General features: G+C 39.7%; 1 protein-coding gene and 1 long non-coding RNA gene across 2 annotated transcripts in view; one reads left to right on the forward strand and one right to left on the reverse strand.

Annotated features, from left to right (window-relative positions):
- The window catches only part of LOC140690367 (uncharacterized), a 30,041-nt gene extending 15,215 nt beyond the window's left edge, over positions 1-14,826 (forward strand). The window contains exons 3-6 of the long non-coding RNA XR_012065634.1: positions 6,917-7,091; positions 7,268-7,365; positions 8,317-8,446; positions 14,744-14,826. This is a non-coding gene — a long non-coding RNA (uncharacterized lncRNA). The remainder of the gene's footprint in view (positions 1-6,916; positions 7,092-7,267; positions 7,366-8,316; positions 8,447-14,743) is intronic.
- Positions 1-15,909, reverse strand: part of LOC140690347 (trafficking protein particle complex subunit 9-like) — a 274,618-nt gene that overhangs the window by 119,242 nt on the left and 139,467 nt on the right. The gene's annotated exons all lie outside the window — the stretch shown is intronic.

A 15,909-nucleotide genomic window follows, 5' to 3' on the forward strand; every position in this document is an offset into this window, starting at 1 on the left:
ATCTACATAATGTTGGCATTGAAAAGATATGGAGAAAGCAGGTCAAAATCCTCTTTTATAAATGGAAAAAAATGAGGTTCAGCTACCAATAGAAAGTGACATTTGTCTTTTACAATGTAATAAGCTTCTAATAATCCCCATTATGAATAGTTCCCATTGTTTACAACTGAAGATGGGGGTAAAAGCATATGTTGGTGAATGACTGTACATTCAGAGATGAAAGCTGAATCTTAGACAAAATTAGATGTTCATAATGCTTTTGAGTCCTGAAAAACAAAAAAATTATCATATTGGCAGCATACAAAAAATACTGAAGAAAAGTTTTTTGGTCATTTAAACTACCAAGTTTAAATTTAAAATTGCCAGCTAATTAGTTTAAATTTTCATTGGAACATGCTTGTTGAAAAATTGAAGATGAAGACTCATTTAACTTTATAGTTCTTCCTTATTTAAAAAATTGCCTTTTTTTTTTTAGTTTTGTATTTGAAGTATTTTACTTTACTTGTGAAAGCATGCTCCATTGTTTAGAGAGGCCAGCGTTGTGGTAGTGAGATCTTGGGAATGAAGTTGCCTAAATTCATATTTGAACACAGCAGCTTGCTTCCTGAGTGATCTTGGACAACTTAACTTCTCTGTGCCATAGTTTCCTATAAAATAAGAATAAGAGAGTTGCTTCTTCATGACAGTGGTAAGGACGGGTCGAAGTAATGTACAGAATCTACTTGGAAGGCTTCCTGGAATAGAGGAAGGGCCATGTACTTAGTTACAGCTATTATTATACTATATCTGGTTTTATAATCCAGTTAAATCTTGAGTCTAACTGATTTCATCTGTTAAAAAATTCTAAATATAAACTCTAAAATGGAAACTCTTAAACTTCATAGTTGTAGCTAATTAACACATAAAGCTCAACCAAGAAACACACAGTGGAGACCATTTAGCTGCAGACACCTGTGATACTTTCTGTCCTGCACAGACTCTAAGCTGTAACTACCGTCACTTCTGAAATCAAAGGCAAGCTAAGGAATAGAGCTTTACAGCTTGGCCTCGTCAGGTGCTCAGACCATGGCAGGGACAGTTTACTGTTCACATGTGCATTTTCAAAAAATAGTATTAAAACGAACACTGTACATATTTTGTTGTGTGTTTGACATCGTTAACAGAAAAGAAAAGGAAAAAGAAAAACAGGAAAAAAACCCATGCATTTACAAACAAGGAGGCAATGTCTGAAAATTATTATTATTCTTTTTATGTTTAGGATTTAGTGACCAGTAAGGAGAAATAGCATTTTATTGGTGTAATCCCTTGATTGACTAAATTTGTTTTTTTAATAAGGAAGAAGAGCGTGTTCCATTTACCACCTGGGGAAAGTGTATACATATAACCCTTTGTGCAAGTGCTCTTTTTCTTGGTAAGAACCTACCACAGACTTTTAAAATCTAATGTGAAATGCTGAGAAAACTGAAAGTCAAGTTGGGAACTATGTAGTCTCATAGAGAAAACTTTTTCCAGAGAAAATCTGAGCCAACGCAGGGCGCCACTCTGGAGGTTCCACAGTCTCTTCTGCTCACAGTGCTTCCCCCAATTCTTTTCACCTCATTTGTTCAAATCAGATCAGTGGTTTAGGATTCTCCAGGGTCTGATTAAGAGACCAGATGGAGGCATTAAGATTTCTAAAATTTTCCAAGTGTAAGAACCTAGGTAAAATGTCTAAGAATAGCCTAACAAAAGAATAGTAGGAACTATCAAAAAATAAAAGTAAACTACTGAAAGATATAAAAGATGCTTTAATCACATGATTCTAGATTAAAAGATCATATCTCCAAAATATCAGAAGTTATAAAATTCATTTGGGTTTATTGTGAATAAAATCATATTAGCAATATAATAATTAATAAGATAATGAGAGTTTTACTAGTTCAAGAATAGCCAGATTAGAAAGTAGGGCAGGAAGTCCAGATATGGGCTCTGATATCAATAATAATTTACTATAAGAGATGGAAGGCATTACAAATCAGGGAGATAAATAAAGGTTATTCAGTGAATGGAACACTTGTTAGCTACTTGGGGGGAAAAGAAAAGATTGAAATCATACAGTGAACCATATATTATGATAAATTCCAGAAACATTTAAAAAGTAACACAATTAGAAAAAAAACTAGAAATAAATATGGATGAGTATACAACCTCTAGATGAACAGTAAGTTTCAGAGGAAATTATACAAAGATTTTCATGCATCATAAGCATCCTAATTTTAAACAAAACCCAGAGGTTGTTATTTGTTTACAAATCCGACAAAGGGCTAATTCCTTCAATACATAGAGAGTTCAGATCACTTCAAATGTAACATCAAAATATCTCAGGAGCGTAGAAGGCAGAGAAGATGAACACACATTCACAAAGGAAAAAATAGATGTCACACTTCAATGGTAATTCACTCAGTGCACATCAAAATGAAATAGTTTTCCACCTCTCAAGTGACACAGCTCTGTTTATGAGGATGAAATGTCAGTGATCACCAATCCCATGCCTAGGTTACTGGATAATTTTTGTGAAGTATGGTTGATTTACAATGCTGTGTTAATTTCTGGTGTACTCCTCAAGCCTTCTTAGAAAGCAGTCTGACAGTTGATATCAAGAGTCAAAAATATTCATATGTTTTAATCCACTAATTCAGCTTTGAAAAACTTTTAATCAGGAATTATTTCAAAATGACAGGGAAAAGTCATTATGGATGCAAGTCACAGACATATATAAAATCTCAGCCAAAATATTCTTCCAACTATTCACAAAGTAGAATAGTATGCAGCCATGAAAAAGTGTGTCCATGAAAATATTTTATGACATGTCAAAGTGTTATGCTTATGATAGATTTGAGAATAAAATTAATATATAAAATGATTTGTAATATACAAACAATGCACCGTTCTGAAGAAATTATGTCTATAGGTCAAAGCATTATTCTTATTTTTTTTTTATTCATTTTCAGATTTGGAGTCTTTTGATTGTAGGTGACAAAATCAATCTCCAATGTGTTTAAACAACAACCAAAAAATGGGGATGCATGGGATTTATTGGTTCCTGTAAATGAAAACCTCAGGTCTGAGGTCTGGCTTCAGTCAAGGAGAGATACCCTAGCCCAGATGATGTCAAGGGCTGCTTTTGTCCTGTCTTCATTCTGTGTCCAAAGATGTCTCAGCATGTTGCTTCTAGGCACGCAGCATCCCAGATCATCCATCCAAACCAAGACAGGTCTCTTTTGGCAGCTTCCTCTCTTAATAGAGGAAGCTTATGGTTCACATGGGCACCAGTAAGTATCTCCTCACATAATAGTGGCTCTTCCTGGTTTATTTGCCAATTCTCCAATCATGTGCGAGGCCAATACTATGAGGGGTATTATTTGTCTTAAACCAACTGAGATCTACTTCTGGTGCTTCAGAAAGAGTGGGTCAATCGAGGTTAAATCACAGGACTATAAACAAAATAGAGGTTACTTATCCTATAGCAAGTTCTGGGTCCTCTTCTAAGACTGGGGACAGATCCAGGACAGCAATTCTGTCCACTACTGAGTACTTTCAAATTTTCTTTAATGAGCAAATGTTAAATTTATGATCAGAAAATGTGATAAATAAGAAGAAACTTGAGGAAGGAGAATGGAAAGCTTTCCTGTTTCTTAAGAAATAGTGAACCCATTAAGTGCTTGGAAGAAAAATGGAAATGTGTCAAGTTTGTAAAAGTTCTGAAATGAATTAGAATTGATTTTACAGACCATGTAGGAGACAGTGCTATACAGTTAGTGTGTCTTTGGGCTCTTTGAGAATTTCAGTACTTTCACTGAATAGTTGCTTGATTTGGGGCAAATTGCATCATCTCCACGTGGCTCTATTTCCTCATCTGTAAAAGATATAATATTACCTTCCCCACAGGATGATTGTGAGGATTTTGAAAAATAGATGTGTGCTGAAGCAATAGTAAGCATTTAAGGATTCTTAACTATTATGTTTACTTCATATATAATTAAAAAATTATTATGCAGACTTTTAAAAATGCATACTATTTAAATGGCCTTTATGTGCTGTACAAGAGAGGAAGGCTTAATATACCTTCTATAATACATTTTTCTCAGCCTTAACTAATTTTCACATTTAATCACACACACACCAAAAAGTTATTCCTTTCACAAGCATGAAGACTTAACTGTGAAGAAAAGGATGATGAAAGAGAGTAGAGGAGAAAATAAAATGCTTTCTCTACAAACTGATGGCTTAAAAACTAAGAAAAACACCTTTTTAAGACTTTGGTCACCATATTCATAGCTTATACTTAGGTAGAGTTTTTCACATGCCTGTGGTTAATGTTCCAAATTTTTTCACAATTAGTAAATAATTGATTCATCACAATAGTCCTATAAATTGCTATTGTTATTCCCCCATTATATGGGTGAGGAGATTGAAGCCCCTTGAGGTTAAGAAATTTACACAAGGCCCCACAGCTAGCTTCGGAGCTGGGATCCAGATGCAGGAGTGTGGCTCCGGGAGGTGCTTGTAAACACTCCCACTGCTCTCCCCTGCAGGTGCAAGCCAGTGGCCCACTGTTACTATAAATAACATGATGTGGTTCACTTAGTCCTGAAATTCACATTCTTTGTAGCTTTCTCTCTGGGGCACCCATCAGGAGCAGCCAGGGACACTGAGTACATGCTTCTGGACTATGACCAAGAAGGTAGATGGAAGGAAAACAGTTTAAAAATGGGATCTTTAATGCGCATTCTTCAGTGGCCAGAAAAAAACCTGCCTAGTGAGGAACTGAATCCCTATTAGCCACGTGCAAATTATGCTTCAGACACCCCCGCTGCCCTTGGGTCCACACAGTCAGAACTACAGTGGATCAGGGACATGAATCTTGTGCAAATGCAGGGAGTAGGAATACCTGCCATTTTAAGATCTCAAGGAGTGTGAAAAGCATGTGAAGCTTTCATCAGCAGAGACCTGCTGTCACTTCTACTGTTTCCCTCAGGGCATGTCCACAGCTTCACTGGTTCTATTCAGAATGAAGACGACAGCTAGCACCTGCTGAACCCTGAATCAGTGATAGGTTCCCCCTTGAAAGGAAGCATATCCCCTTCATGGGTTACAACTAGTTCATAACATAAGTAATTCTACAGATGTAGAAGGGATACTTTCATTTGTTCTGCTATCACAGACTTCCCTCCAAAAGAACATGCCACCAGTTGCCCCATTTTGACCCATTAAAATATACTTAATAGGCTTTCTTCTTTAGTGCAGTTTTAGGTTTACAGAAAAATTCACAGAAAGTGGAGTTCCCATATATTCCCTATGCCCTGCACACAGCTGCTCCTGCTGCCAGCGTGTTACATTAGTGGATGCACTCATTCTTTTTGACATCTTTCATTCCTCCTCCACTAAAATTTAACATGCCTGATATTCACGTCTCTTATGGCATTTACGTGCGATTTATATCACTTCTCACGTTTATGTGAAGTTTACAACACATGCATGTTTTCTGTTTAAGCTGGGTTGGGGGCAAGTTTTCTGTGTAAAAATACGATCATTAGTGAGTCTCATGCTGCTGGGTTTTTGGTTTGTCAGGTCCTGTTGACCATTGCTTCAGTTATTGGGATCATTGTCTACGGACTTTCAGTGTTCATTGTATTTTCTGCAAAACTTCCCAAGAACCTGAGTGGAACAGACCCAATCCAAAAGTACCTGACTGTGCAGGTGGGCCACTCCCATCACTGCTTCCCTCATCAGTTTTATCATCTTCATGACCCTGAACGCCATATATGAGAACGTGTCAGTCATGATGACTGACTCTGGTAAGCTCCTCCTGCAGCTGAGATAATTTCTACACAAGTTTTAGAACCAGGTCAAAACAGAGACTATCTTTTAGGAACTTGAATTGCAGTACATTACAGTCTTTAGTTAACTTCAACTGCAAACCTATTTTCTCTAGCCTATATGAGAAGTGAATTAGCTCCATTTTTGCATTAGTAAAAGGGACAAAGGACGCTTTAGAATGTCCAAGCTCTGTGTAAATATGTCAGTGTTTAATAATAATTTCAATTACATTATATAATGTACCCTATTGTTGAAAGTAAATAGTCTCTGTATTGCAAATAAGTGGAAGAGGGTCGTGGTTCCAGTGGCAGATTTGCTTGCGCGTTACGGAGAGGACAATTAATCACACTGTTATGTGTCTTCCCCCCATGCTGTTCCTGTTAGTGTAGCTCCATTCTCATCAGCTGCGGCTTCTATAATAAATATTTCTTCTCTCTGGCTTGTATCCCACCCAGCGGCTTAGCGGCCTAAGTTAAGTGCTTCCCACACGTTGCATGTGGCTGGGTGGTTCTCCCAGTGGTCTGCTCAGTGGTCATCTTCTGAAAATACTAAGACCAATTCAAATTCTGAACTAGGAGGATGATCGTTTTATGTTCCCCAAATGTTTCTAGCAAGTTGCCCCGTGTTTTGTTTGTCTTCTTCAATAGTCCTACCTTACTGCCGTTCAGGGAGACAAGAGAATTTTATTTAGCAGGATGTTGAGAAGTAGCTTTCTTTCAAATTACACCTGACAGAGGACAGTTCTTGACCATTGGATACTGTTGTGCTTATAAATTTTAAGGAACGGGTGACTTTTTTTTTTTTTGCCTTGTGGGATATTGCATTCTTAGTGGGAGAAACTCTTACAACATTGTGTACAGTTGGAAATAACATAGTGGATAAGTTAAGAAATTCAAAACAGCTGATATAAAACAGTGTGAATTGCGTATATATATATATATACTATATATATATATACACACATACATATTTAGCGTGTTAACTCATGTGTCCGTGGCTTTGATTAGGGTTTCAAAGCCGTTCACAGATTTACAGACTTACCTTTTCTTTATTCTAGCTGCAGAGCTCCCAAGGACCAGACTGACTATGAGAATAACCCAGCCATGAAGGTGTTCTTGTTCCAGTTTGTCAACTACTACTCCTCGTGTTTCTACATCACATTCTTTAAGGGCAGATTTGTGACTTATCCGTGACATCTGTTGTATTGGCTGTAAAAATACAGAAATGAAGAGGTGTGAATACAGCTTTGTGTTCTGACAGTCTAACCTGTTTCAGGTTTTCTCTTAGTTGCCCAAAGAAGAGTGTCTTTACTCTCTGATCCTTTGATTTTTTTAGGCATAAAATAATGACTTTATTTCATGTTAGAGCTATCTAAAATTTAAATGAGATTTTCTTTCTAATATTCCAGTGTGACCCAAGTGGCTGTCTCCTTGAACTGATGACACAGCTGACAATAATCATGGGAGGACAGTCCATCTGGAATAACATACAAGAGGTGTTGCTTCCGTGAGTACTCAGTCATGTGTTCTTGGGGTGAGAACGGCCCACCCACCCACATCATTTTCCTGCGTGGCCATCTCTAGAACAGGGGAGACTCTCTGCTTATTAAAGCTCTCCAGATAAGATGATCCAGCCAACAGTATAAACGTACCTGCTGTTTAATAATTATGTTTAAATCCCTTCTTTTTTATGTTTAACATAAATCCTCAAGTGCTATAGTCTCTGCTTATTAGCCCACCACTGGGGACTGACGGATCAGAGCCCATTGAGAGATGGCCCTTTTTGGGGCCATGAACTAAGTTTTCCCACAACTTCCTGCAAATTTCTCCTCCTTTTATATATGCATTTAAAAATCCATAACAGAAATTTGTTGAGTGCCTAGTATGTGCTAGTCACTGTATTTAATGTTGTACATATATGTATGTGTGCGTGTATCTGTGTACAATTTAATCACCCAAACAATCCTTATTCTTATCTTCCTTTTGCAAATGAAGATCCTGTGGCTTAAAGAGGGTAACTGATTTGCCCAAGCTCTCATTGCCAATAAGAGACCACTGTGGGACTCAGATGTAAGACCCTATCTCTCTGAATCCATGTTCTTCTAAGAACAGAGACTCCCTTGGGGTCCTAAGGCACAGGGTTACATAATGTTTTAAGAGACACTTGTCTAAAATAATAACAACAGAAGTTTTGACTTACTGTTCTCTTCCTAAAAATGAGAAAAGCAGATGTTAGCAAAGGTCACACTGTCTTTTTGATTTTCACATAAGCCCAATCCCACATCAGAGTGGACAGTCCAGTGTTATCTGCAATTTCTGAACATTTCAAGGAGCTTACTGTATTCGCTTTCTGTTGCTGTTTTAACTAGTATCCCCAAATATCATGGTAGTAGGAAGAAAAAAGAAAAAGTCTCCTCTAAACAACACAAATATAACCTTGTATTTTTCTTGAACGCAGAAGCCTGCTGAAGTCAAAGTGTTGGCACGTCTGTTTCTGAAGGCCCCAGTGGAACCTGTATCTTTGACTTCTGTGGCTTCCAGAGGCCACCTGCGTCTCTTGGCCTGTGACCACTTTTCTCTATCTCAAGGTCAGCATGGTTGTGTGCCTCTGACCCTGATCCTGTGGTCACATCTCCTCTCCTCTCTCCCCTCTTCTGCCTCCTTCTTCCTCCTTTAACGGCCCTGGTGATTACACTGGGCCCACATCTATAATCCAGATGGTCTCTCTTAGAGTCGACTGGTTAGCAACCTTAACCACATCTGCAACCATAGGCCCCCTTTCCCAGGGAATCTGACCTCTTCCAATGTTCTGGGGATAAGGACATAGACATATTGTGGCGGAACATTTTTCTGCCTACCACACTAAACTTTTTAAGATAATTTCTGGCTTTGAGTTTCTGTTCTCATGAAACTGTTGATCTCTCTTCTGTCTTGCCTTCCACACCAGCATTCTGTTCCTGGCCAACGTAACTGCAGAGCTCGCCCCTCTCTGTGGTGTCCCCCAAAACCACTTACACAAGCAGATCTTACTGTTGTTTGGAGCATGGGGGAGAAACTCAAACAACTTGAATTTTGAAATAAAAAACCTCCATCATTTTAAAATCTTCCATGTCACTATAAAAAATTTATTTTTTTTACTTCGTTTTTTAATTTTTAAACTATTTTAAACTTTGTAACTTTTTTAAACTTTACATTTTTCTTATCATCCTTCATTGTAGGCTCCAGAAACCTGCTATTCTGCCCACCGCATCCAAGTTCCCTTTCATTGTTTCTCCTCCCTTCCCTAACCTTCCTTCTCTCTCCCTTATTACCAAGTTTCTGTCCATTCTCTTTATAGGGCAGTTAAATTAATTATTCTTTCTTTCTTTCTTTCTTTCTTCCTTTTTTCCTTCCTTCCTTCCTTCCTTCCTTCCTTCCTTCCTTCCTTCCTTTCTTTCTTTCTTTCTTTCTTTCTTTCTTTCTTTCTTTCTTTCTTTCTTTCTTTCTTTCTTTCTTTCTTTCTTTCTTTCTTTCTTTCTTTCTTTCTGTTTTTGCAGAGTGAACCCCTTTGCGTGTCAGTGTGTCCTTCCACATTTCTTCATAATGGCTTCAACTTTCAGCTTCAGTATGGATAACTGGGGTCTGTCTCGAAACAGGCATTTCCCTTGTCCCCCAGCTCACCACGCCCCTCAAGAAAAGATTCTGATCTTCGCTGTGAAATGAATCTTTTTTTCCCTACTGTGCAGTAGACAACCCTTGCCCTGAGCTCACAGTCAGATATTTCCAGAGAAGTAAAAGTAGGTCATGTGCAAATAATTGTCGGAGCCAGCCGAAAATCGATCAGGTCCAGAAAACCTGTGCTGCAGGACTGAGAAAGAAAGACAAGACTAAAAGGTGGGGTTGAGAGGGTCTCACTCTAGCCCGCAAGACGCTAGGTCAAGAGTGGACGCCGAGTTTATTTCCAGCAGTTAATTTATATGATCTTAACCCATTAGCTCATACATTCCTGCATGTAGGCAAAGGTATTGTTTTAAGGCACATTAACAACGTGTACTAAAATCATTAACTTGTATATTGTTACAGACATCATTATTGTTTACAGTTCTCATAAAACTAAGATTAAGAGTTCCTGGAACCAAGATGATAAACTAAGGCATTGTTCCTCTAAGCTAACATCATGACTCATGTGCTATTATCTCAGGTGATTGTTCTTCAGGCTAAGATTGCTAACTTGCATGCCGATTGCATCTCTCCTTCCAAAGGTCCTTAGTGACTTGATAGCTCAGGATGTTCCTTCAGGCCTTAATGCATCTGGCACATTCCTCAAAGGGGTGGCGGGACAGAGATTGTCCATGAGAGATCAACCTCAGAGCCTGATTCCCTGCACTGTGGGAGTTTAGGTCCAACCTCTGTGCTCGGCAGTCCTCAGGTCATGAGTGGCCCCCCACAAATAATACTACTTTTCTCTGTGAAAAGAAATAGATCAGATAGAGGAAATACTTAACTCAGATTACTCAAAAGCATTTCCTGAAGGAAATAAGTAAATTATTGAACACTAAATTTTGTTGAATCTGGTTATCCGTGAGCTATTTTTACCAATCAAGAAGGATATATTTCCTAAACTGGTACTGAGCAATTCATGTGAAATGAAACTTGCTCACATGAACTAGTTTAAAGTAAAGGATGCATTATAGTATCTGTGGTCTGTTTATACCTTTGCTTAAGTAAGCACACTGTTCTAGGTTCCAGTGAGCTGAACTTTGCCTCCATGTATTTCTACTATGGGTTAAAATATTTAGGGAATTTATTTTGAATTATGATTCCCTTTTTTGAAAACCAGGAATTCTGAATTGTAGCCAGGTTCTAGGGTGGCTAGTGTTTTCCTCACTGCCTCTTCTCTTTGTATAAGTGCAGTTTCCTTCTTAATTTTTCATATAAAATCCTAACATACCAAAGATCTATCAATTACTCTTGCTGCACCAAAACTATACACTTCCTCAAAAATACATAGGAAGAGAAAAGAAAACTTATCAAAATTAGCGACTATTTTCATGCTATTTAAATATGTCTAAAGGAACATAATGAAATGAATTTCACTATATCTCACCTGCCTCCACCCCCCCAATCCCATGTGGGGTTCTTGAGTAGGATTCTGGGAGCAAAAGAAGAAGGAGAGTGATGCCGTGATCCAGGCTCCCTCTGGGGTCTCCCCAGCACTTGGATCTGCACCTGGTATAAAGTAGGTCTCAGTCCGAGCCAGCTGAGTGAGTGAGTGACTCACAGGCATCGAATGCGTAACATCAGTGAATTAACAGCATTCTTTGTAGGACTCAGAGAATAAGCTGAGTGCCCTGTGGCCTTCCCAGCCTCACATACTATTTTGATGTTGGGGTCATTTCTGGGAATGTTATTCTGTACTGGACAAAAGGCTAGTACAATTCCAGGGTTAAGCAACTTTCCTAGGGAAATTTTATGATAAAATATTAAGAAAAATAGTTAAATGCCCAAAATGACATAGCATTGTCCTTTGGTGTTTAGATAATGTATGGCTGTAATTTTCTTACTTTATATGTTTTCTACATTTTCCACTGTGTGTATGCACTACTATATAATAAGAAAAAGCAAATGTTTAAAAGAGAACATCTCTCTTCTCCAGATATGATTTGGTTAGAGGATGAGTCAGAGAAATATAATAAGAGAATCTTAAATACATGTGTCCATAATTCACTCTTTAAATTCAGGAACAGGAAACTCAGGAATGAAATAGATTAAGAGAATCAAAGATACTTGTATTCAAGATTAGCAAGTAGGGGTGTCCTCAACAGAAATGGTGATAATCTATAATTCAGGGATTAAATGTGATAATGAAAGTACAAAGACAACATGAAGTAGAAAATGCCACGTGGCAAGCACAGAGTAAAGGGCAATTTACTATGATTATGCCAATATGTGTGATCAATTCCCAAGCAAATGATTATGTAACCCCTGCTAGAGGGAGAAAGCTTCCAGCCTTGGCTGGAGAGTGGGGAGGATCCAGTGTCTGTATTTTTTAAAATGTCAAAAGGTGCTTCTCATGTGCAAATTGATATCCCTGCACGAGAGCCTTAAACCAACAGAAAACCCAAAAGACCGTTGACAATGATGGGTAGACGACAGCCCAAGCTTTTCTGCCACAGATGAGTGGTTCCACTCAGGAAGACTGAGCAAGAGGCTCAGGGTCTTAGCTAAGGACAAGCAAGTCGGGACTTCTAATATGACCTAATGCCATTGACGGGGGAGGGCAGTTCAGCACAAGAAGGGAGCGCCAGGTGAGTTAACATGGAAGTTTCATTCTGGATCCAAACTGTGATGGATTTGGGTCCCGGAGGGTAAAAGCCCTTCTTCCCTGGGGCATGGACCGGATTCCACAAGAGGCTGAGACAGGAAGTATGAGGCAGAGAAAAATTCCCCCAGGAGAATCCCGAGTCTGGGTGCCAGGGAGGGTGATGGACGAGCGTGGTCCCAGCGCCACCCGCACCGCAGGGCTCCGAGTGGCTGTGGAGCTGCGCGCCCCCGGCCGGACCTCAGACCTGCCTGCAGTGCTCTGGGCTGCGGCCTGGGGAGAGGCTTTAGCAGCAGGCTGGCCGCATCATTCTCGTAGGTGCCGCAGTGACCCCCAACCCTGTGGCCACGGTGATCCCAAGCCAAGGGTCTAAGTGACTTCAACCCTATTTACAGGTGACCACAGCCGGTTAGCCTGTGCTGCTCAAAAGGAAGATCCCACATGGGGTTTTGCTGTGTCAGGGTGGTTGCTGATACCTGGCATGCTTTGAATCGTTTCATCCTGACAGCACCCTGGGCAGTGGAAGTTTCATCTCTTAATTTTATTTCAACTTTTTCTGTTGAAAGTATAGTTGGCTTACAATATTGTGTTAATTCTTGGTGTACAGCATAGTGATATATATATATATATATATTCCTTGTCATATACTTTTCCACTATAGGGTATTAAAAGTTATTGAGTGTAGTCTTGTTGTTTCAAACAAAAATTACTAAACAAAGTAACAAAGTAAGCAGACTAAACCTAGCCATGTATATGACACAGCTGAGTATATCTCAGGATTTAAATGTGGTTTTGATCTCCAGGATCTCTTTATCAACTTTTCATATGTAAAGTGCCTATGGAACACTTCTCAGAAAAATGTTTTAAAAGCATAAGGTTTAGAGAATAAAGAAGGAAGACAATTATACTGAAAAGCAGATATCAAAAATATAGAAATGGGCATTTGTGATACAGTAATATCTGAAATATTGTAAGAACGTGTTGAATAAGAGGATCCAGTGGTGGGTCTACTAACTGCAACATTCTGCCATAGCAGTGAGTGTAAATCATCTTCTGAGATCTGCAACAATTGCATTTTGAATGTAAATAAAGTTAACTAACAAATAAGCCATGAACTGTGGAATCAGATTCAGAGTTATCTCGAGTCCCTATCCCCAGCACTTCCCAGAGCTCCCTGCTGTTCCCCTAATGTCATTGAAAGAAGTGGGGAAAGTTTGTGAAGCAAAGGGCATGTTCCATTGCAAAGAAATCTCAAAGCACACCTGGGAGCATGGCCAGTGAAAGGTTAATGCTGAGATTAGAGGCTGTGGGAAACCCAGCAGAGGCAGCTCTTTACAAGTCACATCATATGCTCTGTGTGTGTCTACGTGTGTATGCATACAGACGTGTGGGCATGTATGATGTATACACCTGCCTTTCGTGAGAAGCCGCCTCACTGTCCAAATTTGAAATCCATCCAAACGTGCAGTGCAGTCAGTCGAAGCTCAGCCAGACACTAAGTTGTCTGTTGTTGCTCTGTCTCTTCTGCTGAACTCCACGAGTAAACCACGCGCCAGCTGTTGCTTTCAGGGACAACAGCTCTGTAGGCTACAGGTCCATGCCTTGTTTCACTGCCAACTCTGATTTCCTTTCAGGACAAATTGCCATTTGAAAAAGGGGGAAGCATTCAGTTGGCCCACAAGCCTCTGAGTGAGGAAAAAACATAACGTTAGAGACAGCTCTGTGGGACAGCATCCAGAAGGGGGCAGAGCATTGGGCTGCGAGTCGAGGCTGTGTTTCTTTCAAGCTCTGCACTGAATTTGAGGTGGCATGTCACTTCTTTGGCCCTTGATTTGTTCAGCTTATATTAGGGTTTTGGACCTGTTCTATCCAACGTTAGAGTATCACTTTTTTGCTCGGTGACCCTCCAGGGCTCCGCAATTCCTTCAAAGGGAAAAATGCCCACATCCTCATGGCAGCCTCTAAGGCTCCACCCCCAAAACCACCACTTATTTCCTATTCACTGTGGCCCACACCAGTCTCCATGCTGTCTGTCCAGCTTGAGGGACCTCCAGGCCTATGATCACTGTTCCCTCTGCCCCTCCTCTGCCCACCCCTTTGCTTCCGTCTTTGCCTTATTCAAAGGTCACTGTCCCATCCCCACTCCTCCCTAGCACACATTCCTCGCCCTCCTTTATTTTCCTCCACAGCACTTATCACCAGCTCACAGACCCTGTATTACTTTCTTTTAATTATTTTCTCTGACGATTTTCAGACTGGAAAGGCCATGGTGGATAATAACAGAGAAATGGGGGTAAAAAAGACAAATGAGGGACGGCATCTTCTAAAAGCTAAAATGCCCACCTGAAAAGGAGGTAGGAGATAAAGTAGTAATAGTCGTTACAATTTTGGTAAAACCAAGGCACGTAGTCAGGACTAGTTTTCACAATATTTGAGGGTAGGGAGGCAGCAATAAAAAGAAATTTATCCTGAAAACAAGAAATTAAATCCTTGGGACGATGATGTGTTCAGCTTGAGATGTCAGGAATACTTTTATGACCTTGGTCTGATAATATCCTGCCTTATTATTTGATCTGTTTGACAGCTGGGTCATGAATCTAATGGTGCCACAGTTTCGGGAGCAGAACAGACCACCCCACGATGGGAACGGGACAACCATCTGTATCCCATGGTCAAACTGGCGTTACTTTATGAATACCCTGAAATGAGTAAGTCATCAGTGGAGATTTCTGTGCTGTCGGTTATACTAGAATATGCTTTGGGTCTCAGAAGCATCGGTTACCGATCCAAACAATGACCTAGCATACCGACACGGAGCCCGCTTTTCTACATTAGATGTAATTATGCTGTCAGGCTTTCAAATAGGGTGCCTGTGTGTATCTTTGTCAATATTTATGTTGTAAAAAGCTGAAGATTTACTGTCAAGGAATGAAATGGAATACTCATTCAGATACGTCTCCAACATTGATTCTCAAATCCTTCTGGTCATGTCGTCTAAGGATGAACTCAGAACCGTTACTAGATATGACTCAGCTCGGGCTGTAGCCCGTGTGGCACAGCTGTTGGCTGATATCCTTCTAAACAGAGTCATGTGAGCCAGCCAGCCGGTGCAGAAAGCCCGCAAGAGCATCCTGCCTCATGGCAGCAAGGTTCACAGGGTCACCCCTTCCACATCTCACACCTACCTTTGATATTGTTCCTATTTCTTCTGGCCAATGGTTTCTGCCTGATTCCTTGAGTGACCTCATGGCACATCACTGGCTTGAATTCAGAATGAATTTGCTGATCTGGAGTATCGGTAGAACACAGATCTCCTCCTTCTCCAATGTCTTTGTCCATTTCTGTACATTTGCTTGGGCTCTGTTTCTCTTTGGTTGAACTTGGTTTTGAGCTCTCAGTTGCCTTTTAATTGTTGCATCTCAAAATAGATTTCCATAGGAAACGTTATCTTTTCTATTATGCATGGCGCACTTTTATCTGCTAGAAGGCTGATGATGTGCACGTTTTGTATCTGAGCCCTTTCAGCTCACCACTGCCTTGAAGTAGTTTTTTTTTTTTTTTAAGCTTAGGAGACAGGAAAAGATTTTTGTTAATAGGCTTCGCATTTATGCTTGCAGATTCATGTCTGCAAAGGCACCACTTTGTGCTTCCTGTTTATAAGTCTACAGATAGAGGGAGTTTTCTTTTTCCTAAATTACATTCTATATATAAAATAATTGCTTTTAAAAATATACATTATACATAGAAACA

This window comes from Vicugna pacos, chromosome 30 (genome assembly GCF_048564905.1).
Source record: "Vicugna pacos chromosome 30, VicPac4, whole genome shotgun sequence".
NCBI classification, from domain to species: Eukaryota; Metazoa; Chordata; class Mammalia; order Artiodactyla; family Camelidae; genus Vicugna; species Vicugna pacos.